This window comes from Palaemon carinicauda, chromosome 1 (assembly GCF_036898095.1).
Source record: "Palaemon carinicauda isolate YSFRI2023 chromosome 1, ASM3689809v2, whole genome shotgun sequence".
Taxonomy (NCBI): domain Eukaryota; kingdom Metazoa; phylum Arthropoda; class Malacostraca; order Decapoda; family Palaemonidae; genus Palaemon; species Palaemon carinicauda.
Window position 1 is genome coordinate 22921978 of NC_090725.1, and position 25533 is coordinate 22947510.

At 37.9% G+C, this 25533-nt stretch overlaps 2 long non-coding RNA genes across 4 annotated transcripts in view; both read left to right on the forward strand.

Annotated features, from left to right (window-relative positions):
* The window catches only part of LOC137647271 (uncharacterized), a 47092-nt gene extending 31612 nt beyond the window's left edge, over nucleotides 1–15480 (forward strand). For both annotated transcript variants that reach the window (XR_011045554.1, XR_011045561.1), the window contains exon 5: nucleotides 7247–15480. This is a non-coding gene — a long non-coding RNA (uncharacterized lncRNA). The remainder of the gene's footprint in view (nucleotides 1–7246) is intronic.
* Nucleotides 1–22975, forward strand: part of LOC137647257 (uncharacterized) — a 263006-nt gene extending 240031 nt beyond the window's left edge. The window contains exons 4-6 of one of the 2 annotated variants that reach the window (XR_011045551.1): nucleotides 16878–21091; nucleotides 21211–21459; nucleotides 21952–22975. This is a non-coding gene — a long non-coding RNA (uncharacterized lncRNA). Of the gene's footprint in view, nucleotides 1–16877; nucleotides 21460–21951 lie in introns of both variants that reach the window. The other variant, XR_011045550.1, reaches the window with a different exon arrangement.
* The last annotated feature ends 2558 nt before the right edge of the window (nucleotides 22976–25533 follow it).

A 25533-nucleotide genomic window follows, 5' to 3' on the forward strand; every position in this document is an offset into this window, starting at 1 on the left:
CCCTCCTCAAAATCCCCCGTTACTACGAGGTGTCGTTCACTACAGCTACTGCCCCCCCCCCCCCCCACCACCCACCACCACCACTACCACTACCTATCTTTCTCCCATCATTCCTTGTTAGCACCCGTGAACGTTCAGACGTGTTTTTCGTAGCTGTGTTATTTTGTTTGTGAAGATGTCAGCTAAGGTGGCAAGCTATGTACAAGGTTCTGTCTGACTTGGCTGTCAAGTTTTTGCTTTGTTTATGCAAGGAACTTGCGTACCCCAGCCGTCAAAAAAGGACCGCAAATATTTAGATAGGCAAGTACATGTACAGAAGGATTGGTTTCTCTCACAGGGTACCCTCTCACCAATGTATAACTGCTAATACAGCATACGGTATATACTGTACATTGGCCAATGCTGCTTAATGTGACAGGAAAGAAATATATTCATTCTTATATTTTTTTAGCCAGTCATTAGCTGTATAAAGTAAATGAGATGTTTTTTTGTGTAAACCTGATGTTATTGACATAATCCTTGTTGGTGTTAGTTGTTGTCTTGTCATTTCCTGGCTAGTTTGACCATATGATGATTATGGGAATATTGAGCTAAGAGAAAGGTACAATAGGGTAAGGAGCCTGCTTTTATATGCCCTTCGAATTCTTTTCAAGCCCTTGAGAGAGTTATCTAAAGTAGTATTTGAATGCTTTGGGCAAAACGTCAAAAATTTTTTGCTGATGGTTATCATGTTCCCTAGTTTGCAAATTAGCATTTGTAAAGGCCTTGGAGCATTTGATGCCCTTCTTACAATCTCCAATGCTGTACCGAAATATCTTAATTGTGGTGAGAAAGCTCTTAAATTGGCCTTGATTTTAGTGTTGCCTTTGACCATGTTAATTATGAGGTCTGCATCAATCCCATATCCTGAATGTAGGTCTTGGGTTGCTGAATCCTTTAATAAAGATCTAGCTAGAAATAGTGCATGAGGCAAATTATTGTAAGCAGGTCGAGGACAGTGGCTCCTCGACATCTAGATCGCCGTCTTTGTAATGCTTCATTAAGTGTATATGACTATTTTAATTGTGATTCTTGGTAGCTAATTCACTTTGGAGAAAAGCATTTGTTCTGTAACTTCAATTTGGTGAAAATTAGTTTGAGAAAATCTTGAGAATTTTGGTGATCAATCTATTCTGAAGATGTGGATTACTGGTGTAGATTGGTATAAGCCAGTGATCACACTAGGGTTGTTCGTGGGTATAAGAAAGGTTGTTTGGTTTCCGTTAGCAACCAGTGATTACTAGGGTAGTTTGGTGCGGTAGGAAAGGGTCTTTGGGTTTTGGTAGCAACTAGTAATCCCAATGGATTACTGATGGAGATGGGTATAAACCCCAGTGATCAGTAGGTTTGTTGGGTGTGGTAGGAAAGGGTGTTTTGGTTGGGTTAGCAAATTGATCCCACACTGATATGGAGGGTTATAAACCAGTGATTAGTGAGGGTTCTGATGTGGATAGGGAATGTTCTGTGTTGGGTTAGCAACCTGTGATCCAAAAGGATTACTGGTGTGGGATGGTATAAGGCTTATGCTATGAAATACTGAGACTGAGGTGACTGGATACTGATGCTAAAGCGTATTTATACCAATGCAGAAGCAACTGGTAACGGTTTCCAAAACCAACGTAGATCAGCGCTGAGACCAATGTTGATGGGAGCTTGAGGTCATTGAATATTGGAGCAAGGCGAATGGATATTGATATGGTAAAGAGTTAAGAAGAGGTGTGACTGGATCACCGGTGTTAAGGGTTGGAAGTATTTATAGATGTAGGTAGTTGGTGTTGGCGTAGGAAGGCTTTTGTTATAAACCAGTAACTTGTGATTGGTCTTAACTGTGATACCTAGTGTTGTTGGCTTTGGGTAGGAAAGATATTTATTTTTCAGGAATCATTGATCAGAATATTGCTTGGCCTTGAGCATCATGACCCTTAAAAAACCTGCTTCAACTTCTGAAGGATGTGCTTAATATTAAAGAAATAGCATGACTTCAGGAGAAGGTGGAAGTCCTTCATTATTGCAATGAAGGAGTAAATTATGTGCCATTTCATGACTTCTCCATGAACTAGAGTACTGTGAATTACATTAGAAAAAAAAAAAACGGCGTGGAGATTGTCGCTTTTGCGGGTATTAATGTGTATGAATTATGTAGGAAGAATGTGAAGATTGTTACTTCTGTGGGTATTGTGTGAACTACATAAGATAGAATATGATGGAGATTCTCGCTACCATGGTTCCCCTTGGATATGAATTGCATAATAATGAATGTGGTAAAGATAATCGCTTTCATGGTTACTCATGTATGTCAATTGCGTAATAATGAACGTGGTGAAGATGCCCCCTTCTGTGGTTACTATTGTGTAATGCCTCACTCAGTGTAAAGGTGATGGAAAAGTACACAAAGATGAATCATCGTATTTTTGTTGGTCAGTGACCAGCACCACGAGTGAATCTTCATCGACAAATCATATCAAGTAATAAACCCGGTCTGGTCCACCATTTCATGGAAGATAATCATGACGTGTTTTCCAGCCAAGATGCTATAACCCCTTAGATGCTTTCCGAAGGGAGTAAAGGCGTGTGTAACAAGTTTGAACAGTTTTGTGCTGAAAAAGCTAAAACCTGAGTCACCGGCTAATTTTCCAGACAAGCTACCACCAAGAAAAAAAAAAAAAATAAATAAATTAAGGGTACAAACTGACATATCTGGAGTATGGATGAAACTGGTAAGTAAATGGAAATTTCTTTCTAAATTTCTTGTACATACTATAGCTATTGTAAAGATAATTTATTTGATTCAAGTCTATTATGATTATAGCTTGATATTAAGGGGAAATAGAGACGTGATTTTTATTTTATCAGGTACCATGTATGAGTGTGTTATGTTGGAAAGGTTTTTGGGATGGATTAGGAACTATTGAGCTCTGAAAAGTTATGGTTAGGAAGGATGTGAACTAGTGATCATATCAATAGGGTTGTTTGTGTGGTTGTAGAGAAGGATCCTTGTGTTGGGTTAGCAATCAGTGATTCCAATGGATTACTGGTGAAGATGGGTATAAACCAGTGATCATTATGATTGTTGGTTGGGAAAAGGAAGGGTCTTAGGTTTAGGTTAGCAATCAGTGATCCCAATGGATTACTGGTGTAGAGGGGTATAAACCATTGATCATTATGATTGTTGGTTGGGAAAAGGAAGGGTCTTTGGTTTAGGTTAGCAATCAGTGATCCCAATGGATTACTGGTGAAGATGGGTATAAACCAGTGATCATTATGATTGTTGGTTGGGAAAAGGAAGGGTCTTTGGTTAGGTTAGCAATCAGTGATCCCAATGGATTACTGGTGAAGATGGGTATAAACCAGTGATCATTATGATTGTTGGTTGGGAAAAGGAAGGGTCTTTGGTTTATGTTAGCAATCAGTGATCCCAATTGATTACTGGTGTAGATGGGTATAAACCAGTGATCATTATGATTGTTGGTTGGGAAAAGGAAGGGTCTTAGGTTTAGGTTAGCAATCAGTGATCCCAATGGATTACTGGTGTAGATTGGTATAAACCAGTGATCATTATGATTGTTGGTTGGGAAAAGGAAGGGTCTTAGGTTTTGGTTAGCAATCAGTGATCCCAATGGAAACTGGTAATTCCAATGTAATACTGGTGAAGATGGTTATAAATCGGTAATCAATAATATAGTTGAACGGGGTACGAAATGGTGTATGGTTATATTAGCAACCAGTGATCCTAAAAGATTACTGGTGTAGATGGGTATGAAATATAAACCAGTAATCACTAGGTTATTTGGGCTGGTTAGGAAAATGTCTGGTGATATCACTGGTGTAGATGTGTATAAACCAGTGATTATTGAGGGTTATGGTTGGGAAAGGAAAGGGTCATTGGGTATGGTTAGCAAGCAGGATTATTGGTGTGGGATGGTATAAGGCTAACGCTACCAGATACCGAGACTGAGGTGACAGGATACCGATGCTGAAGCGTATGGATACCGGCGCAGAAGTGACTGGTAACGGTTACCAAAGCCAACGGAGACCAGCGCTGAGGCCAACGGAGACCGGCACCGAGGCCAACGTTGATGGGAGCAGAGGCCATTGGATACGGGAACAGTGCAAATGTAGACTGGTATAGTAAAGGGTTAGGAAGTGATAGTTCCGTGATTACTAGCATTTATTGGTATGAACTAGGTACGAGTTAGGGTAGTGGTGTGGGAAGGTTTTTAAGAACCATTGATTTTAATTGTTGATAGATGTTAACTGTGACAAGTAGGGTTGTTGTCATTGGGTAGGAAAGAGATTTGTTTATTTTCAGGAATCATTGATCAGCATAATGCTTCTCAATTAAGCATCATGACCCATAAAAGAGCCTCTTCAACTGCGACGGTTGTGCTGAACAAAGAAACGCCTTAACTTGAGAAGAAAGTCCTTAATTATTTCAAGGAAGGAGGGAATTATATCTTTTTAAGACATCGCCACGAACAAATATACTGCGAATCATATAGAAAAGGTGATGAAGATTGCCACTTTTGTGGTTACTATTGTCTATGAATTACATAGGAAAATGGTGAAGACTTTGACTAACTGTGGTCAGTATTGTATGAACTACAGAAGAATGTTGTAAAGATAGTCGCTTTCTTGGTTACTAGTGTTTGTGAATTACATAGAAAAGAATGTGGTGAAGATTGTTGCTACCTTGGTTACTTTTGTGTGTAAATTACTTGAAAAAAGTGGTAAAGATTGTAGCTCTTGTGGATACTGTATGATCTATGCAGTGTGAAGGCGAGGGAATAGTGCGTAATCAAGATTAATAATCCTATTTTTGTTAGTCAGTGACTAGTACCTCAAGGGAATCTCCATTAACTAGAATTCCATCCCTGTATAGGTGTGGTGGTGACCCAAGGTTTAAAAAAAAAAAAAAACTTGCCATAATTTTTCATTCATATTGGTAGTGAGTGATATCGACCTGCGAGACCTCAGTTCAGTGTGCACAGCAGTCGGGTAAGGACTCATTTCGTCCCAGCTGTTTTCCTTCTGCTATCTCAGAAATACCTTCGGGTCGAGCTCGACCCATCAAAATCTCTTTTAGGGTGAGATAGCCATGTCGTCCTGATGGAAGCTTACCAGTACCATATCTGTGGGTTTGCATAAGTGCTTTTACTTTGAATGTGTTCCTTATATGGTCTCCTAGACCATTGTATATGAACGTTACCATTATGTCATATCCACTAAGCTTGGAACTAGCTTAGGGCTACCTGCCCCCTGCACCTGCAGAGAGTGTCGACTTCGACTATAAGGATTCAAAGTTTGTATCTCCTTAGGGACGGATGGTAATTCTTAGAGATTACCCTTCTCATACCTTGGAAATCTGTGCTCTGATATCAAGTTGGGCCCTTCTAGGGTTTAATGAAAACTCTAGTATGCTTTATTCGTCTGTAACTGAGATAGCAGCAATAAGACGCAAATACGTTTAGTTTTTTACCTTGTAACTAGATTATCAAATGTAGTTACAATCAGGTATGAATCTGATCCGGCATTGAAAACACATCAGGGTCCATATTTTCTCTTGTCGAAAAAATATGTAATTTCATCGAAATGATGCCACTCAATGGAGATGTGAAACCAAATCTGACTGATTTGTACAGATTTTGGAAATGCATGAACACCGTGACGCAACGTTCACTCGGCACTGGTGTTATCGGTCAGATATGCACCTATATGGAACAGTGTGTTAATCATCGTTGTGATTTGCACTTGAGGGTAAATGTACCCATGCACCCGATGCACTGGAAAGTCCTAAAGCAGTTCACTGTTCATCGCAGCGCTAGACGACGGGTGTTTTAACACTACCCGCCGCCACCACAACATGTTTTATTTCATGTACTTGCTTTGTATAGTGTCTGTAAAAGACCTGGTTGATCTCCATCCAGTGTATGAGCGGAGTCTACCAAAGCCCCTGTGTTGGAAGAAGTTCCGTGAAGAAGCAATTTTCTTTGGATTGTGACCTGCGGGTGAGCTGTCAGGATCCTTTCTGCGAATAAGTAGGTGAGCATTGCTCTCAGTTATTTTAGGGATAGATTTTGATCCTGAGTTTTCGCCTCGGAAAAGCTGTCCTTCCTTGAAGTCTGAAGTTCTACGAAGATAGACCTTAAGACACTCTACTAGGCATAGAGAGACATCTTTCTTCAATGGGCAGATTCTCCAAGGACCCCACTTCTTTGTGGGTAGCTTGTTCTCGGCCAGAAAGGCAGGATCAGGAAAGGGGTTCAGTTCTCCTGGTTAGGAACTGAATATGGCCTACATCCTTGATAGGGCCAATATTTCATTAACTCTAGCCCCTGAGGCTATTGCGAACAGAAAATTGACTTTCTGTGTTAGTTCCTTTAGAGTGCAATCCTCACTGTTTAGGTTCGAAGCATAGTGCAAGACTTTAACCAACGACCATGTAATGGGCTTTGAAGGGGTTGCCAGCTTGGGTCTAGTGCATGCTTTGGCACCTTATAGAAGGTTTCGCTTGTGAGGTCCACCTCAAAGGCATATAGAAGAGGTCTAGTCAGGGCCGATTTACACGTGGTTATCGTAGTGGAAGTCAGGCCTTGTTCAAGTACATGAATGAAGGAGAGACAGAAATCTGTTGAAATTTTTGTTGATCCCCTTGTTTTCACAAGGGATACCCATTTCTTCCAAGACAATTCACATTGTCTCCTGGTTGAACTTGACTTGTACTCTACAATGAAGTCGACCTCATTCTTCGAGATCCCAAACTTTTTGTTCGCTGCCAGGGGGAAAAAAATCATGAGATGCAGGTTGTTGGTTCTCGAGGGAGAAATGTAAACAGTAGAATTTTGCACCAGTTTGGATAAAACTGGGTTCTATCAGGATGACATTGCTGAGCCCAAAAAAGGTAAGTTATGTAATATGAAATTTTTATATAATTATAGAATGTGCAGTAGTGTTTAGGCTTGTATAAAAAAGAATTGTTGTAAAGTGTTTGTGAATGTCTTGTACACCTTACTTTTTTTTATAAAATAGCTTATAATTTCTCCTGTTTTTGTAAGTTTACTTTTTAGAACTTAATTATAATTTTTTATTTTTCTTAATTGCAAAATAATTATATACTTCATTCTAACTACCACTATATTTTTCTGCAAATCCTCAAACAATTATATAAGTAAATGACTTGCTGATATTGACATGCCTTTCTCCATTTCAGGTAGCAGATTTGACCTTCCAAGGTGGTGTGGTTGGCAGCCATTTTGTGAGCATATCCGGCACAGAGGCCAACGGAGACCGGCACCAAGGCCAACGGAGACAGTCACCGAGGCCCCAACGGAGACAGTCACCACGGAGGCCCCAACGGAGACAGTCACCACGGAGGCCCCAACGGAGACAGTCGCCACGGAGGCCCCAACGGAGACAGTCACCACGGAGGCCCCAACGGAGACAGTCGCCACGGAGGCCCCAACGGAGACAGTCACCACGGAGGCCCCAACGGAGACAGTCGCCACCGAGGCCCCAACGGAGACAGTCACCACCGAGGCCCCAACGTAGAGTCACCACCGAGGCCCCAACGGAGACGGTCGCCACCGAGGCCCCAACGGAGACGGTCGCCACCGAGGCCCCAACGGAGACGGTCGCCACCGAGGCCCCAACGGAGACAGTCGCCACCGAGGCCCCAACGGAGACAGTCGCCACCGAGGCCCCAACGGAGACAGACGCCACCGAGGCCCCAACGGAGACAGACGCCACCGAGGCCCCAACGGAGACAGTCACCACCGAGGCCCCAACGTAGAGTCACCACCGAGGCCCCAACGTAGAGTCACCACCGAGGCCCCAACGTAGAGTCACCACCGAGGCCCCAACGGAGACAGTCAGCGAGGCCCCAACGCAGACAGTCACCAAAGCCCCAACGCAGAGTCATCGAGGCCAACGTTGATGGGAGCAGAGGTCACTGGGTATGGAAAAGGTAAAATTGAGACTGATTCAGTAAAGGGTTAAGGAGGGATAGATATACTACTACTAGTGTTTATGGGTATGAACTAGGTATGAATAAAGGTGGTAGTTGTTAGGTGGTAGGGTTTTTGAGAACCAGTGATTGAAATAGATTACTTGTGTTGATAGGTCTTGACTGATAAGTAGGGTTGGTATTGGGTAGGAAAGAGATTTGTTTCTTTTCAGGAAACATTGATTAGAATAATGCTTGGTCTTGATTAAGCACCATGACCCATAAAAGAGCTATTTATACTTCGAAAGTTTGTGCTGAACGACAAAGAAACTCCTTGCCTTGAGAAGGTGAAATTCCTTGACTATTGGCCTTCTAAGAAGTCGCCTTGAACAAGCGTACTGTGAATTACATAGAAAAAAACGTGGTGAAGAATGTCTCTTCCGTGGGGGTATTGTGTATGAATTATATAGAATGTGAAGATTGTTACTTCCGTGAACTACGTAAGATAGAAGCTGGTGAAGATTCTCGCTTCCATGGTTCCTCTTGTTTTTAAATTGCGTAATAATGTGGTGAAGATTGTCAATTCTGTGGCTACTATTATGTAATGCCCAACTGAGTGTAAAGGCAATGGAAAAGTGCATAAATAAGATTAATCATCTTATTTTATATTGGTTAGTGACCAGTGCCAGAAGGGAATCTCCATCGACAGAAATTATGTCAAGTAATAAGCCAGGTCTTTGCTCCACCTTTTCATGAAAGATAATCATGCCGTGTTTTCCAGCCAATACGCTGTATCCCCCTTTGATGCTTTCCAAAGGGGGTGAAGGCATGTTTATCAAGTTTAAACAGTTGATGTGCTGAAAAAGCTTAAACTTGATTCAGCAGCTAGTTTTCCAAACAACATTCGGAAGTCTCATCTTCGAGGAAGGGTACAAACAGTGACATCAGGAATATGGATGAAACTGGTAAGTTGATGGAAATTTCTTTTGAAATTTATTGTACATACTGTAAGATAATGTAATTGATTCAAGTCTTATATTTATAGCTTGATATTAAGGTAATATAAAGACTTGATATGTATTTTTTTCAGGTTACAGCAGTACATGTATTGAATTTTATTTTTTGTTCTTACGCTCAACATAAATGTTAATTACCCAAGTCCAAATGATTGTGTCATGTTTGAAAGGTTTTTGGGATGGGATAGGAACTATTGAGCTCAAAAATGTTATGGTGAGGAAGGGTGAGAACCAGCGATCAGATCACTAGGGTTTTTTGTGTGGTGTAGGAAAGAATATTTGTTGGGTTAGCAATCGGTGATCCGAATGGATTACTTGTGTAGATAAGTATATTCCATTAATCATTATGATTGTTGGTTGGGATAGGAAAGGGACCTTGGTTTAGGTTAAAATCAGTGATCCCAATGGATTACTGGTGTAGAGGGGTATAAACCATTGATCATTATGATTGTTGGGTGGGATAGGAAAGGGACCTTGGTTTAGGTTAAAATCAGTGATCCCAATGGATTACTGGTGTAGAGGGGTATAAACCATTGATCATTATGATTGTTGGTTGGGATAGGAAAGGGACCTTGGTTTAGGTTAAAATCAGTGATCCCAATGGATTACTGGTGTAGAGGGGTATAAACCATTGATCATTATGATTGTTGGTTGGGATAGGAAAGGGACCTTGGTTTAGGTTAAAATCAGTGATCCCAATGGATTACTGGTGTAGAGGGGTATAAACCATTGATCATTATGATTGTTGGTTGGGATAGGAAAGGGACCTTGGTTTAGGTTAAAATCAGTGATCCCAATGGATTACTGGTGTAGAGGGGTATAAACCATTGATCATTATGATTGTTGGTTGGGATAGGAAAGGGACCTTGGTTTAGGTTAAAATCAGTGATCCCAATGGATTACTGGTGTAGAGGGGTATAAACCATTGATCATTATGATTGTTGGTTGGGATAGGAAAGGGACCTTGGTTTAGGTTAAAATCAGTGATCCCAATGGATTACTGGTGTAGAGGGGTATAAACCATTGATCATTATGATTGTTGGTTGGGATAGGAAAGGGACCTTGGTTTAGGTTAAAATCAGTGATCCCAATGGATTACTGGTGTAGAGGGGTATAAACCATTGATCATTATGATTGTTGGTTGGGATAGGAAAGGGACCTTGGTTTAGGTTAAAATCAGTGATCCCAATGGATTACTGGTGTAGAGGGGTATAAACCATTGATCATTATGATTGTTGGGTGGGATAGGAAAGGGACCTTGGTTTAGGTTAAAATCAGTGATCCCAATGGATTACTGGTGTAGAGGGGTATAAACCATTGATCATTATGATTGTTGGTTGGGATAGGAAAGGGTCCTTGGTTTAGGTTAACAATCAGTGATCCCAATGGATTACTGGTGTAGAGGGGTATAAACCATTGATCATTTATGATTGTTGGTTGGGATAGGAAAGGGTCCTCGATTTAGGCTAACAATCAGATCCCATTGGATTACTGGTGTAGATGGGTATAAAACAGTGATCATTATGGTTGCTGGTTTGTCTTTGAAACCGGTGATTTCATTGAATACTGGTTTACATGGTTATAATTCACTAATCAGAAATGGTTGATGGATAGGAAATGGTCTATGGTTGTGTTAGCAACCAATGATCCAAAAAGATTACTGGTGTAGTATAAACCAGTAACCACTAGGGCTGTTGTGCTGTGCTGGAAAATGTCTGGTTTTTGTTAGCAACCAGTGATATCGCTGGTGTAGATGTGTATAAACCAGTGATTATTAAGGGTTATGGTTGGGATAGGAAAGGGTCTTTAGGTATGGTTAGCAAGCAGGATTATTGGTGTGGGATGGTTTAAGGCTAACGCTACCAGATACAGAGACTGAGGTGACAGGATACCGATGCTGAAGCGTATGGATACCGACGCAGTAGTGACTGGTAACGGTTACCAAAGCCAACGGAGACCAGCGCTGAGGCCAACGGAGACCGGCACCGAGGCCGACGTTGATGGGAGCAGAGGCCATTGGATACGGGAACAGGGCAAATGTAGACTGGTATAGTAAAGGGTTAGGAAGTGATAGTTCCGTGATTACTAGCATTTATTGGTATGAACTAGGTATGAATAAAGGTAGTGGTGTGGGAGGGTTTTTAAGAACCATTGATACTAATTAATTACTTGTGTTGATAGATCTTGACTGTGACGAGTAGGGTTGTTGTCATTGGGTAGGAAAGAGATTTGTATATTTTCAGAGATCATTGATCAGCATAATGCTTCTCAATCAAGCGTCATGACCCATAAAAGAGCAGTCTTCAACTGCGACGGTTGTGCTGAACAAAGAAACTCCTTGACTTGAGAAGAAGGAAGTCCTTAATAGGAAGCATGAAATTATGTGGCCTTTTAACACGTCGCCTCGAACAATTGTACTGTGAATCACATAGGATAGGTGATAAAGAATGTTACTTTTGTGGTTACTATTGTGTATGAATTACAAAGGAAAATGTTGAAGACTTTGACTAACTGGGGTTATTATTGTGTGAACCACAGAAGAATATGGTGAAGATTGTCGCTTCCATGGTTAATAGTGTGTGAATTACAAAGAAAAGAATGTGGTGAAGATTGTTGCTTCCTTGATTACTTTTGTGTGTGAATAACTTAAAAAAAAGTGGTAAAGATTGTTGCTTTTGTGGATACTATTGTGTGATGCTCTATGCAGTGTGAAGGCGAGGGAATAGTGCACAATCAAGATTAATAATCCTATTTTTATGTTGGTCAGTGACTAGTACCTCAAGGGAATCTCTATCGACTGGAATTCCATTATTTAATAAGCCAGGTCTTCGTTCCACCATTTTTTGGTAGATATCCTTATCTGTTCTCCAGCCAAGATGCTGCATCCGCGTAGATGCTTCCTGTAGCCAGAAAGGCATATGTAACAAGTTTGAACAGTTGTTTTGTGCTGAAAAAGCTAAAACTAGTCAGCGGATAGTTTTCAAGACAATCCTCAAAAAACTGATCTTTGAGGAAGGGTACAGACAGTGACATATCTAGAGTATGGATGAAACTGGTAAGTTAATGGAAATATCTTTCTGAATTTTCGTACATACTGTACCTACTGTAAAGATAATGTAATTGATTCAAGTCTTATATATAGCTTGATATTAAGGTAATATAGACTTGATTTTCATTTTTTTCAGGTACCAACAATACATACATTTATTCTATTTTCTTCTTATGCTTCATGTAAATGTTAATTACCCAATTCCAACAAATAGATGTTTGCAACTTTGAGTGTGTTATGTTTGAAAGGTTTTTGTGATTGGATAGGAACTATTGAGTTCATAAACATTATGGTGAGGAAGGGTGAGAACCAGTGATCAGATCACTAATGTTGTTTGTGTGGTGTAGGAAAGGATCATTGTGTTGGGTTAGCAATCAGTGATCCAAATGGATTATTTGTGTAGATAGGTATAGACCAGTGATCATTAAGATTGTTGGTTGGAATAGGAAAGGGTATATGGTTTAGGTTAACAATTAGTGATCCCAATGGATTACTGGTGTAGATGGGTATAAACCAGGTTTCATTAGGTTTGCTGGATGGGATATGAAAGGGTCTTTGATTTAGGTTAACAATCGGTGATCCCAATGTATTACTGGTGGAGATGGGTTTAAACCATTGGTCATTTGTGGCGATTGTAAAGGGTATATGGTTTGGGTTAGAAACCACTGATCTCAAAGGATTACTGGTGTAGATTGGAATAAACCAGTGATCTTTATGGTTGTTGGTTGGGATAGGAAAAGGTCTTTGGTTGAAATTAACAATCCGTGATCCCAATGGATTACTGGTGAAGATGGGTATGAAGTAAATCATTAATTTGTTTGATGGGGATAGGAAATGGTCTATGGTTGGGTTAGTAACCAGTGATCCCAAAAGATTAATGTGTAGGTGGGTATAAACCAGTAATCATTCAGGTGTTTTGGGGTGGGTAGGAAAATGTCTGATTTTTATTTTTAGCAACCAGTGATTTCACTCTGGTGTAGATATGTATAAATCAGTTGTTAATAAAGGTTATGGTTGGAATAGGAAAGGGTCTTTTGGGTTGGGTTAGCAAGCAAGGTTGGTGGTGTGTGATGATAGATAGCTTGAGCTACCAGATACCGAAATTGAGGTGACTGGATACCGACGCTAAAACGTATGGATACAGATGTACAAGGGACCAATAATGGTTACCAAAGCCAACGGAGACCGTCACCGAGGCCAACGTTGATGGGAGCTGAGGCTATTGGATACGGGAACAGGGAGAAATGTTGGAAATGCTACTTCCAGAACTTCAAAACTCAGTTTTTAGTACTTAACTTGGATGCCGAATCTTGAACCGACATCTTGCGCAGAAAAGCACTCAAAAAACTGAAATCACAGAGCAAAATAACATGCGGGTAAACAGCAGAGATGCTATGAAAGGAGTGAAGATGTTGGCGTGGGTGGAGGTAGTGGTAGTAGCAATCAGTAGTGGATGTAGAACGGCACCTCGTAACGGGAATATTTGAAGAGGAGATATCTAAATGGCACGAGACCTCTGATAGTGGTTTTCACGCCCCAGTTACTATATACCGACACCTAATATAGGTGAGCATTCCTATGCAACTTTTTCTCTGGTAATATATAGCAGTTATATACCTTAGAAATGATGCTAAAGGAGCATTTCACGGAGTGGCACAGGTTGAGCCCAGAAAACTGTGTTTTGGTTGGGTTAGAAACCAGTGATCTCAATGGATTACTGGTGAAGATGGGTGTAAACCCGTAATCACTAAGGTTGAAGGTGGAGATAGGAAAATATCTGGGTTCGGTTAGAAACGGGATACGGGAACAGGAAGAAATGTTGGAAAGATTTTGAATTGGATAAGAACTATTGAGCTCTTAAAATTTTTTTTTCGTGAGGAAGGGTGTGAACCAGTGGTTAGATCACTATTGTTGTTGGTGGGGATAGGAAAGTGTCTTCAGTTGGGTCAGCAACCAGTGATGCCATTGGATTACTGGTGCAGATGGGTATAAACCAGTGACCACTAGGGTTGTTTGTTATAGGAAAAGATGTTGGGGTTGGGTCAGCAACCAGTGATCCCAAAGGATTTCTAGTGTGGGATGGTATAAGGCATATGCTACCAGATACCTACACCGAGGTGACTGGATACCAACGCTTAAATGTATAGATACCAACACAGAAGTGACCTGTATTGGTTATCAAACCCAACAATAACCCTCGCTGAAGCCAATGGAGACGCACTGAGGCCAACATAGATGAGTCAGGGGCAAATGGAGACTTAAATAGAAGAGGTATTCAAGAAGGGTTAGAACTAATGATCCCAAAGGATTAATGGTATCGATGGCTATAAACCAGTGATCAGTAATGGTTGGTGTTGTGGTAGGAAAGATGTTTTGAGTTCCAGAAACCACTAAAGTATTGTGATGTGTTTGAAAGGAGATTTTGGTTGTTTTGGAAGACTGATCCCATAGGGTTAATTGTGTTATTGGGTTTTAAATAGTGATTAATATAGTTGGTGTGGGGTAGAACGATATTTTGCGAGTTTCGGCACCAGTAATTTTGATGGATTACTGGTAATGAGGGTTATTAAGCAGTAATAACGAGTTGTTGGTGTGTGGATGGAAAAGGATTTGGGTTCAGTTTCAGGAATTGTGGATCTCAGTATTGCTCTGCCTTTATTAAACATTATGACCCCGAGGAGAGCGGCTTCAATTCCTGAAGGTTGTGCTAATGAGAAGGTTAATGACTTTGCGTGAACAAGGCTACTGTTAATTATATAGAAAAAATTCAAAGGCTAGGGGAAAGCCACGATTAAGGTGAATAAGGCAATTTTTGTATCGTCAATGACCTGTTCTGAAAGGGAATCACCATTGACGGGAAGTTTATTTGTGGAAAACTCAAGTCTACTCCACCATTTCATTTAAGATAATCCATAGGTGTTCACCAGCCAGGATGCTATATCTCGCAGTTGCTTATTGAAGCCAGCAAAGGCAGTTTAAGTTGAAATAGTGATTTGGGCTAAAAAATGTTGAACTTGAGAATATGACCATGAGTAGGTGGCTAATTTTCTGAATGATCTTCAAGAGAATATGACCATGAGTAGGTGGCTAATTTTCTGAATGATCTTCAAAAACTTTGCATTGAGAAATGGTACCATTAGTGACATGATTGGAATTTGGATGAAACGGATAACATGGAAATTTATATCTGAATTCTTAAGCGCTGTAGTTACTGTAAAGATTACATAATTAGAATCATATTTGATTATATATCAAAATAAATTACTTTAAAGACTTGATTTGTAGTTATTTGGGTACCAAATAGACCTGATTTGTGGTATTCGGGTACCAACTACAGTATATCTAATAGCTTGATGAATGTATTGTTCTTCTCTTTGTAATGCTCTTATGCTAAACCGAAGGTTGGTTCGGCCAAGGCCAACATAAACTCAATGAGAGGACAAGAGACTAATTTTTTTTTTTTTTTTTTTTTTTTTTTTTTTTTTTTTTTTTTTTTTTTTTTGGGTAGGAACCTAAATATTTAGCTTGAATTTTGGTGAGGAAGGATATGAACCAGTGCTCAGATCAGTAAGGGTTTGGGTTGTGTAGCAGAAAGGATTCATTTTAGTTGGTTAGAAACCACTTAGGAAGAAGAGATTTAGCTATAACTGGTTTTCTAGAACACTGAAGTCTGATAATGGTAGTGCCATAGCCTTTGTACAGGGGTCTTCCACTGTCTTGGGTTAGAATTGAAGGTATACACAGGCACATTGCTTCGTTATTTTCTTTCCTCACTGCTATTTTCGTTGTAAACCTTGGGCTTCTAGCATCCTGCTTTTCCAGATGGTGTTATAGCTTAGATAGTGATGTCCAACGACTTCTAGACAGTGCTTGTTCCCTTACAATTTATTTGCAGTGCAGAGTGATTACTTAGTGTTCATGGTAAAATATGGAAGTTTGATCCTTCTGAGTAATTTGGGCATGAAATAGGTCCAGTAATTCTTTGCCATTATATGGTTCACAGATCACTCCCTCAGTCCATCGCTGATTCATGAATATTCTAATGTCACAGACTCCTTTGTATCGCTGCTTTCTGAGTACAATATGATTTAATATTTGTCGTGTAATAATTTTTTGGAGCCTGAAATAAGTTCATTTCAATAATACCGTATGATTTAGTAACTTGCAATCTTGCATATTATACGATCCCTAAATTTTCATTCCTCAAAAAGATATTTGAGTAGAAAGACTAATTTTGGTAACAACTGCAGAAGGTAAAAAAAAAAAAATTGAAAAGTTTGAAGTTATTGATTTGAAGCCTTCCATTACTGGTGCGGTTAGGGAGACGGGATCACCCATAATAGCAATGTGTTTGGTACAAGGTAGAATAGAGTGAACAATAAGGAAAATTTTGTACCTGGTAATGAAGTGATCTCAAAGTAAACTTCTCGATGTTTATCGAGTGTGGCTTTTTTATAACTTTTGTCTGAGCTATATTCCAGGAGTGGTTCCTGTCAACACTCAAAATGAACATTGCTCAAGTTTGCCGTTTAACACTTACCAACAAAGAGAGGGAAACAGTTGATGACTGCCGCCTACACCAATCGACAAGAATGATCAAGCTCGAGAATTCTTTCTCATTACTCTGATTCATTTTTATTTTTGACAAGTTTCCTTTGTCATTTTTACAGGGAGCAAAAATTTAAAACTTAATTTTTTGGAATAGGAATTTTTTCTATTGTACATTGGTAGTTTTTTCATAACATGCTATTGGGTAGAAAAACTATTATCCAATCATGGTGTATGATTTAAGATTTGTTTTATAATGATTTACTGGTCTTAATCAATATTTCAGGGAAATGTGCTGTCGACATGATTACATAATACGACTCTAGGTATGCGTCGACAATCTAACGATACGAACGGCTGATGTTTGCTGTTTGCATCAACAGATTCAAACTATTTGGTAGAAAAACTATTTAATCTGCTTTCTAGAAATGGTTAAAACAATAGATTCTGTTATATTTCATTTACTGTAATAACAAAGCCTTTTTTGCAGGAGTTAAATCAATTTAAATCATGTTATTTTTTAAGGTTTGTTATGGTTGAAACAATATGTACTTTGAAGGACGTATGTACCATATGCTGTTATATCATAGCCTTTTTTTTCTTTTGCAGGAGGGAAATACTTTGAAAGTATGTTATCTTTTAAAACTTTTTGTAATCTGGTAAGTGTATAGAAATGATTAAAACAATAGGTACTTTGAAGGACTTATATTTTATGTACTGTATTGACATTGTCCTTTTTGTAGGCGGGAAATCATTTAAAAGTAAGTTCTTTTATGAATAATCAAATGGTTGAAACAATAGGTGTTTTGTAGGACATATTTCGTGTACTGTAATAACATAGCTTTTTTGCAGGATGTAAATAATTTCATAGCTATCTTTTAATATTCATTTTTTTAATCTGGTAAGTGTATAAAAATAATTGAAACAAAAGGTACTTATAAGGGCTTATATTTCATGTACTGTAATAACATAGCCTCTTTAGCAGGAAGGAAATAGTTTAAAAATAAGTTGTCTTTCAAGACAAATCTGGTTAGTGTATAGAAATGGTTGAAACTATGGTACTTTTTGAAGGACATATTTCATGTACTGTAATAACATAGCCTTTTGCAGGATGTGAATCATTTAAAAGTAACTTGTTATTAAATACTTTTTGTCATCTGGTAAGAGTTTATAGAAATGGCTGAAACAATAAGTACTTTGAAGGGTTTATATTTTGTGTACTGTAATTGAAGCCTTTTGTAGGGGGAAATATTTTAGAAGTGTTATCTTTTAAGACTTTTGGTAAGAGTATAGAAATTGTTGAAATAATAGGCATTTAGAAGGCCTTTTATATTTCCTGGACTGTAATAACATAACCTGTTTTTGCAGGAAGGAAATCATTTAAAAGTTATCTTTAAAGACTTTGTCATCTGGTAAGAGTTTAAAACGAATTGTGACGTAGGAAAAATATATTTTTGGGCGAGATAGCCATGTCGTCTTAATGGAAGGTCCTATCGGTAGCTTCCTACTGTATAATTTTTCTGCGAGTGGTATTACCAGATAATTAGTCATGTATCACTGGGTTCTAACCCCCGGAATGACTATCCTAAGAAATCTACTTTTTCTGTAATAACAAATAACATCCTATTTTACAGGATGTAAATCATTTAAAAGTAAGTTATTATTGAAGACTTTACCTAGTAAGAGTATAGAAATGGCCTGAGCAATAAGTACTTTGAAGGACTTATATTTCGTGTACTGTAATATCAGCCTTTTTTGTAGGAGAGAAATATTTTATAAGGAAGTTATCTGTTAAGAATTTGTCATCTGGTAAGAGTATAGAAATGGTTCAAACAAAAGGTACTGTGAAGGTCTTATATAAAGTAGGTTATCTTTTAAGACTTTTTGTAATCTGATTAAGTGTATTGAAATGTTTGAAACAATAGGTACTTTGAAGTCCTTTTATATTTACTGTACTGTAATAACAGCCTTTTTTGCAGGAGAGAAATCATTAAAAGTATGTCATCTTATAAGGCTTTTTGTAATCTGGTAAGTGTATAGAAATGGTTGAAACAATAGGTATTTAGAAGGACTTCTATATTTCCTGTACGATAATAACATAGCCTTTTTTTGCAGGAGGGAAATCATTTATAAGTATGTTATCTTTCAAGACTTGAGTGTATAGAAATGGTTGAAACAATAGTTACTGTTTATAGGAATTGTTGAAACAATAGGTACTTTGAAGGACTTGTATTTCTTGTAATGTAATAACATAACCTTTTTTGCAGGATTTGAATCCTTTATAAAGTAAGTTATTACTAAAGACTTTTTGTTATCTGGTAAGTGTATAGAAATGGTTGAAACAATAGGTACTTTGAAGGGGCTTTATATTTCCTGTACTGTGATAACAGCTTTTTTTGCAGGAGGGAAATAATTTAAAAGCATGTTATCTTTTAAGAGTTTGAAAGGGAGTTATTTTTGAGAGACCCTTTAGTCATCTGGTTAGGGTATTTATTTTGATTGAAACTTGCTAGAGAAAATTAGTAATTAACCTTTTTTTTGCTTCCTAGAAATCTTCTGAGCAAGTGGTACTTTGAATGACTACTTTTACACGAGTGAAACCATAAAAGTAGTTATTTTTAAATATCTGGTATATTCTTTCAGATTCAAACTTTATTTGCTAAAAAACTATTAATTATATTTCTTTCTAGAAATAGTTAAATCAATGGGTATTTTGAACGACTCATATACTGTGGTAACTTAACTTTTTTTTTTTTACAGCTTTGGAAACATTAAAAAAAGTAAGTTATTTTTTATTTTTATTTTGTCACCTGGTAAATCATGTTTCTTTTCAGATCCAAATTTTAATTGTTAGTAAAACTAGAGATGAACAATTTTCTGGTTTATAGAAATGTTTAGTTTAATTGGTACTTTGATGACTTGTTTAGTGTGTTGATATAAGTTCATCTTTTATTGTGGTAAAAGAAGGGTCAGTGTGATTAACGAGTGTTCAGGTGTTGAAGGATTTTCACAGGATTTTGTCGTTGACACAAGCAGATGTTATGTAAATGTCTGATAATTGTTGCCTTCAACAACAAACAAGGACCCTTCAAAAAGTCTTTTGGATTACCCTGACCTTATTTGGCCTGAGCCAAGTTTCCATCAGCATTTTTACTGGAAAGAAATAGAAGCTTGTTAATCATTTTGTAATAGGTATGGTTTTATTTTCATATATTGTTTTTTTTTTATTAAAAGTTTGTATTGGCTAGGAAACGTATTTAAACTTTATTCAATCATTCATGGTGTTAAGTGTGGGGCTTTTGTAATGAATGATTTACTGGCCCTTATCAATATTCCCGGAATTACCTAATGAATTACCTGCATCATTATGGCTTGAGGTATCCGTTGATAATTTTACAAGATAGGAACAGCTGATGTTTGCCTGTTGTATCAACAGGTCTGATTATCTTTACTATTAATACCACTGTCTTTCTAAAGTTCCATTCTGCATTTGTGTACTGTAATAAGCATTTTTTAAGATAGATTTATTTTGAAATTCATTTTTATATTTTTTTTGGTCTCGCATATTTTGTATTCAAACTATTTACCAGAAAGACATTTCTACTTTCTAGATATGATCAAGACTGTATTTTGGATGACTTGTTTCATCTCTTGTACTGTAATAATTTTTTTGCAGGGTGTAAATTATTTAAAGGTACTTAATAACTTCATTGCAGGGTGTAAACTATTTATAAGAAATCTATTTTTTAAATCCTTTTTTTTTTTGCAGGAAGGAAATCATCATAAGTAAGTTTTTAGGAGTTTTTTTGGGGTCATCTGGTAGTAGTGTATTCTTAGATTAGAACTAACCAGTAATTAACCAATTTTGCTTTCTAGCAGCTGTTGAAACAATGGGTGCTTTGAATGACCTATATATTGTGTTGATATAAATTCATCTTATTGTGGTTAAGTTAGAGCCAACCTATATATTGTGTTGATATAAATTCATCTTATTGTGGTTAAGTTAGAGCCAATGTGATTAATGAGGGTTCAGTTGTTCTAAGGTTTTGATAGGGACATGATAGAAACAGCTGAACTTTTTCATCATTCATCTCTACCAACAAACAAAAAGAATGGAGCTTGGGAAGTCTCCCATTACTTTGTTTCACCTTTACCAACAAACAAGAAGAATGGGGCTTGGGAAGTCTCCCATTACTTTACCTGTTTCACCTCAACCAACAAACAAGAAGAATGGAGCTTGGGAAGTCTCCCATGACTTCATGTTTCACCTCTACCAATAAACAAGAAGAATGGGGCTTGGGAAGTCTCCCATTACTTTATGTTTCACCTCTACCAACAAACAAGAAGAATGGGGCTTGGGAAGTCTCCCATTACTTTACCTGTTTCACCTCTACCAACAAACAAGATGAATGGGGCTTGGGAAGTCTCCCATTACTTTATCTGGGACCCCATTTTTTGACAAGTTTCTAAAGAGTACTGTAAAGTAATTTCTTGAAATAGGTAGGTTTTTATTTTTTTGTATGTTTCTTTTTATCAGTTGAAAACTTAAAACTTTAATCGATCATTCACATTTAGTGTGGGGCTAGTCTCATAATTTACACCCTTTATTAACATTTCAGGAATGTTTGCTCTTCACGTATAGGCTATTGGCTTGAGGTATTCGATGTTAATCTTAAAACATTGCGACAGCAGCTGATGTTTGCCGGTTACGTCAATAGATGAGAAGAACGGAGGACTCGAGATCCGAGTAGCATTACTTTTAATGCCCCCATCTTTTGGTTAAGTTCCAATCAGCTGAATTTTGTACTGCAAGTCATTTTCTTGGATACTTGTTGACTTAAGAATGATCAAGTTAACGACCACTAATGGTATGTCTGATGACTTTTGTTTACTACATTCTGCCAAACGAGATATTTAAAATTCATGAATCGCCAAATGTAGCAAGTCAAAATGTGAAATTTAGCATTTAAAATGGGAAAATAACAATGTATAGTAAATGGCCAAATACAGCAGTGTTATAGAGCCTAAGTCAACATGTGAAGATTATTTAGACACTAGACTACTGTATCGGAAAATATGGTAATATAGATAAGCATCAAGGCAATTTTGTGATTGATTTTAAATGAATGATTTGTAATTATCATGATATTAAGAAGGAAACCAAATATCATTCAAATGGTATTATAATTAAACTAGATATCAAATATTATTAGGGGAAAAAATTAAAAGAAAATTTACTAATGTTATGATTAATATTATAGGAAAAAATTGAGCCTTAAAAATTACTAAGTAACATTTGTTAGTTATTTCAACATGGAAGGATTTTTACCTACAGGACTAATTTGAAACTTCTATTTCAGGCAAGGAACCATTTTTTCTTATGGGAGGGGCCACGACTTCCAGTTGCCTCCAAGGACTATCCTATCAAGATGACAACAGGTGTTTGCATGATTCAGACTTGCTGTAGCTCACATTTACTGTGAATGGATGAACCGAGTATGGATCAGTGCAAAGAATTAAGAAGAATTTGAAGGGAAGTCACTAAACTCCCTTAAACTCGTTCTTCGTCATCGGAGAATTCTACTCCATCATCAAGTACATTTCACATTCATGTCTGTGAAAGTGACATTTACTTGGCTACAAGATAAAAACAATATATATATATATATATATATATATATATATATATATATATATATATATATATATATATTTGTAGCTCTATAATTTATGCAGAGATGAATTTAGTAAAATTACACGAGAAAGAACTTTGTGCATGAGCGTTGACGTTATTGTTGGGGAGCGATTGGAAGGGTTATGACAGGTTTTTACTTTGTCAAAGGTAATTTTTGAGGTTTCTTATAGAAGTGTTTTTTATCATTTTATCAATATTTTTATCCTTTGGGATTATGATTAGCAGGTCTCAAGTTTTTGATAATAATGAGATTGTTCACAATCTCGTTTAGTATAATTACCTGAAGAGAGACTAACTTTCATGCTATTGTGTTTAAAGTATTACGTAAGTTTCTCAACCTTGTTGATTTCATAATATACAGGTTTGAGTTGTTGACTTAACCCTGAGACTTGTTCAAAAGATTTCATTGGTAGGATACTTTCTCTTATGTCATTCTTCTTTGAACTATGTTATGTCTAATATCTGGTGTTTGCTTTTTTTTTTTTTTTTTCTCATTTATCTGTAAAGAATGTGATAATTGTTTTAATTCATTTGTAAAGAATGTGATGAGTACATTTGATCAACTTTTAATAAATGTCATTTCAAGTAATATACAGTATATAATTTTAGCTCCTTATTGTACTTTTTAGGTAGACTGCTATTTTGTAAGAAAAATTGCCTGAAAAAGATGTGCAGTAAGCTTTTTGGGAATTAAACAGTGTTTTTAAATATGTAACTTCCCTGTTAGTTACATATATATAGCTTAAATCTCGCGTTTCAACGCGTCACGACAGAAAATTCAAATTCGTGGCGATCGTCGCCTTGACAGAAGGTGGTCTTACATGAGTGCCATCACTTGTATGTTATCAGAACCATCCCAACATTCTTCAGAAATTCTCTGTCTTTAATAGTGAACACCGGGAATTCGTTTCGTGAATATATTACTTTATTCTACAATTTGGTGAAGTAACCTTTTGTCTGATTATTATTAATAGCTTTTGCTGCCTTTCAACTATCGAAGATATTATATAGGATAGTTTTTTGCTGGTCCAACTTGGACAGTTTACTTGGACTTGATTTTCAAGGATAAAAATTTTTTCAAACCCAGTAATGGCTCTTCTGTTGTTAAACTTTGGGTGTTGGGCTAGAACGGCTTTTGAGCTGCTCTTACTTCTCCCACTGTAATTAGCAGGGAGCATGTATGTATTTGTTTTCGTTCCTTGTTCTTACATTGAGGGATAAAAGATTTTTTTCCCCCTACTTTATTAACGAACAACTTGAAGTTATAATGGAAGGAAGACATTTTCTACATTAAACATTGTGATTTCACTATTTTGTAACGTAACTTAGCAGAGCGTTATGTGATTACCTTGAAGGAATTCAGTCCTCCATCGTGATGACGTCACAATCTTAGAGACAGTGACGTAATCTGCATAGTATGACTTGCATTATGTGAATTATTTTCTTTTCTTAAGAAATTTTTGAAATATTAGCTTACTAAGCATAAGTATGTTTATAATTTAGGGAAATATATTTTCAAGTACTGTATATATTTGTCCTATTAGTATATTTCCCTTAGTCTATTTTCGATTTAGAGTATTTTCTTGAGCATACAGTCATTTTACGCTCGTAGTATTTCTAAGGGAAATGTCAGATATTAAACAATCGTTTTTGTTTCACAATTCTTGTTATATAATTTTTTGCTTTTGAGAATACTATTATTATTCATATACCCTATTGTATTTTCATTCTGGCCCTAGGCTAAAGAGGATAATCTCGCAATGGCCAGGTCTATTATGATCTAATGTGAAATAGTTTAAAGTGCTAGTGTTCAATGGCACGTATAATGATGCAATGCAGTCGATCTACGATACGTAATACTCGTGACAATGGTTTTTTGTTTTCACAATTACTTGTATCGTTATTTTATATTTCGATTTTGAGAATACTAGTATTAATCATATATTCTATTGTATCTAGCCTTTGACGAAAGAATATAATCTCGCAACGGAAAAGTCTATTAAGATCTATGTGAAATAATTAAAAGGGCTAGTGTTCAATGTCAGTTCAGTGGAGGGTGTGTCCGTTCGTGTCCATCACAATCTCAGCCTGGGACCTATTTCATGCTCCCCAACCCCTGGGAGAAGGATTTTCGAAAGACCAAAGGATATGTCTGACTTTGATCAGCAAACGGACATCCCCTCGCGATCATGTTAACAACGTACAGATTGCTCCCCCTCGCCACAGTAAAGGCGAGGTTGAAATGTATGCGTCTTCGTCGGATAACGTGAAACCGCGACGTGGTTGGCGCCAACCACTACGTTGTAGACCATTCAAGAGACGTATATCTCCTAATAAACTGTCCTGCAGTGACTGGTGTTCACCGGAGGTGTTTCTTTCGGACATAGACGACGTGTCAGCACCGAAACTATTACGTAAGACGCATAGTCCGTCGGATGAAGGTTCTCAGTTTAGTCAGTACAGGCTCCTTCCCTTCTCCCAGATTGGGAAATGTCACAGGGTCTTTCCCCTGGTAACCACCTGGACGCAGACGCTAATACTGTTGACAATCTCGCAACAATCTATACATGATTCATATCGCGCACAAGGCGCGCTAGAAGTATCGACAGTTGTCGATACCTCTCAGCGATCAGTACATCGTTCAATTGGCGCACCCGGCGCTCATCATATATCTGATTTGGCTGAATTAAAGAGGTCTATTTCGTCTGTTTGACGCTTGCAGTTCTCAGGCAAAAAAAAAATTATACCTTAAAGAATCTAAGGACAGCAATAGACCAAGATAACTGTCTTCCGATAGTTTCGGGCAGCGTAGTTCTCCAATACTCAGCAACGCTCCCTCGCAGCGATCAGCTCGCGTTGTGGAGAGACTTAGGGTGGACGCATGCCGCAGTCTGGTCTCACGGCATTCCAGACGTAGACGCCAGTCTGGTCTCCCTCACGGCATTCCAGACGTAGACGCCAGTCTGGTCTCTCCCTCACGGCATTCTGGACGCAGACGCTAGTCTGGTAGTATGCTGGACGCTGACAGTCAAAATTTGTCCATTAAACAAGATAGTCAAACAGTTGTCTCACCTTCACGTTCTGCGGGACGCGTGACTACCGCTCATGCGGGATGCATGCTACAGACGGACAGCTCACGTCAATCTGATCAGTCTGAAAGCTCATGGCAAATTGGATACATGCGTCAGCCTGGACATATGCTGGACGCAGGCAGTCAGATTTTGTCCCCACGCCATGATAGACAAAC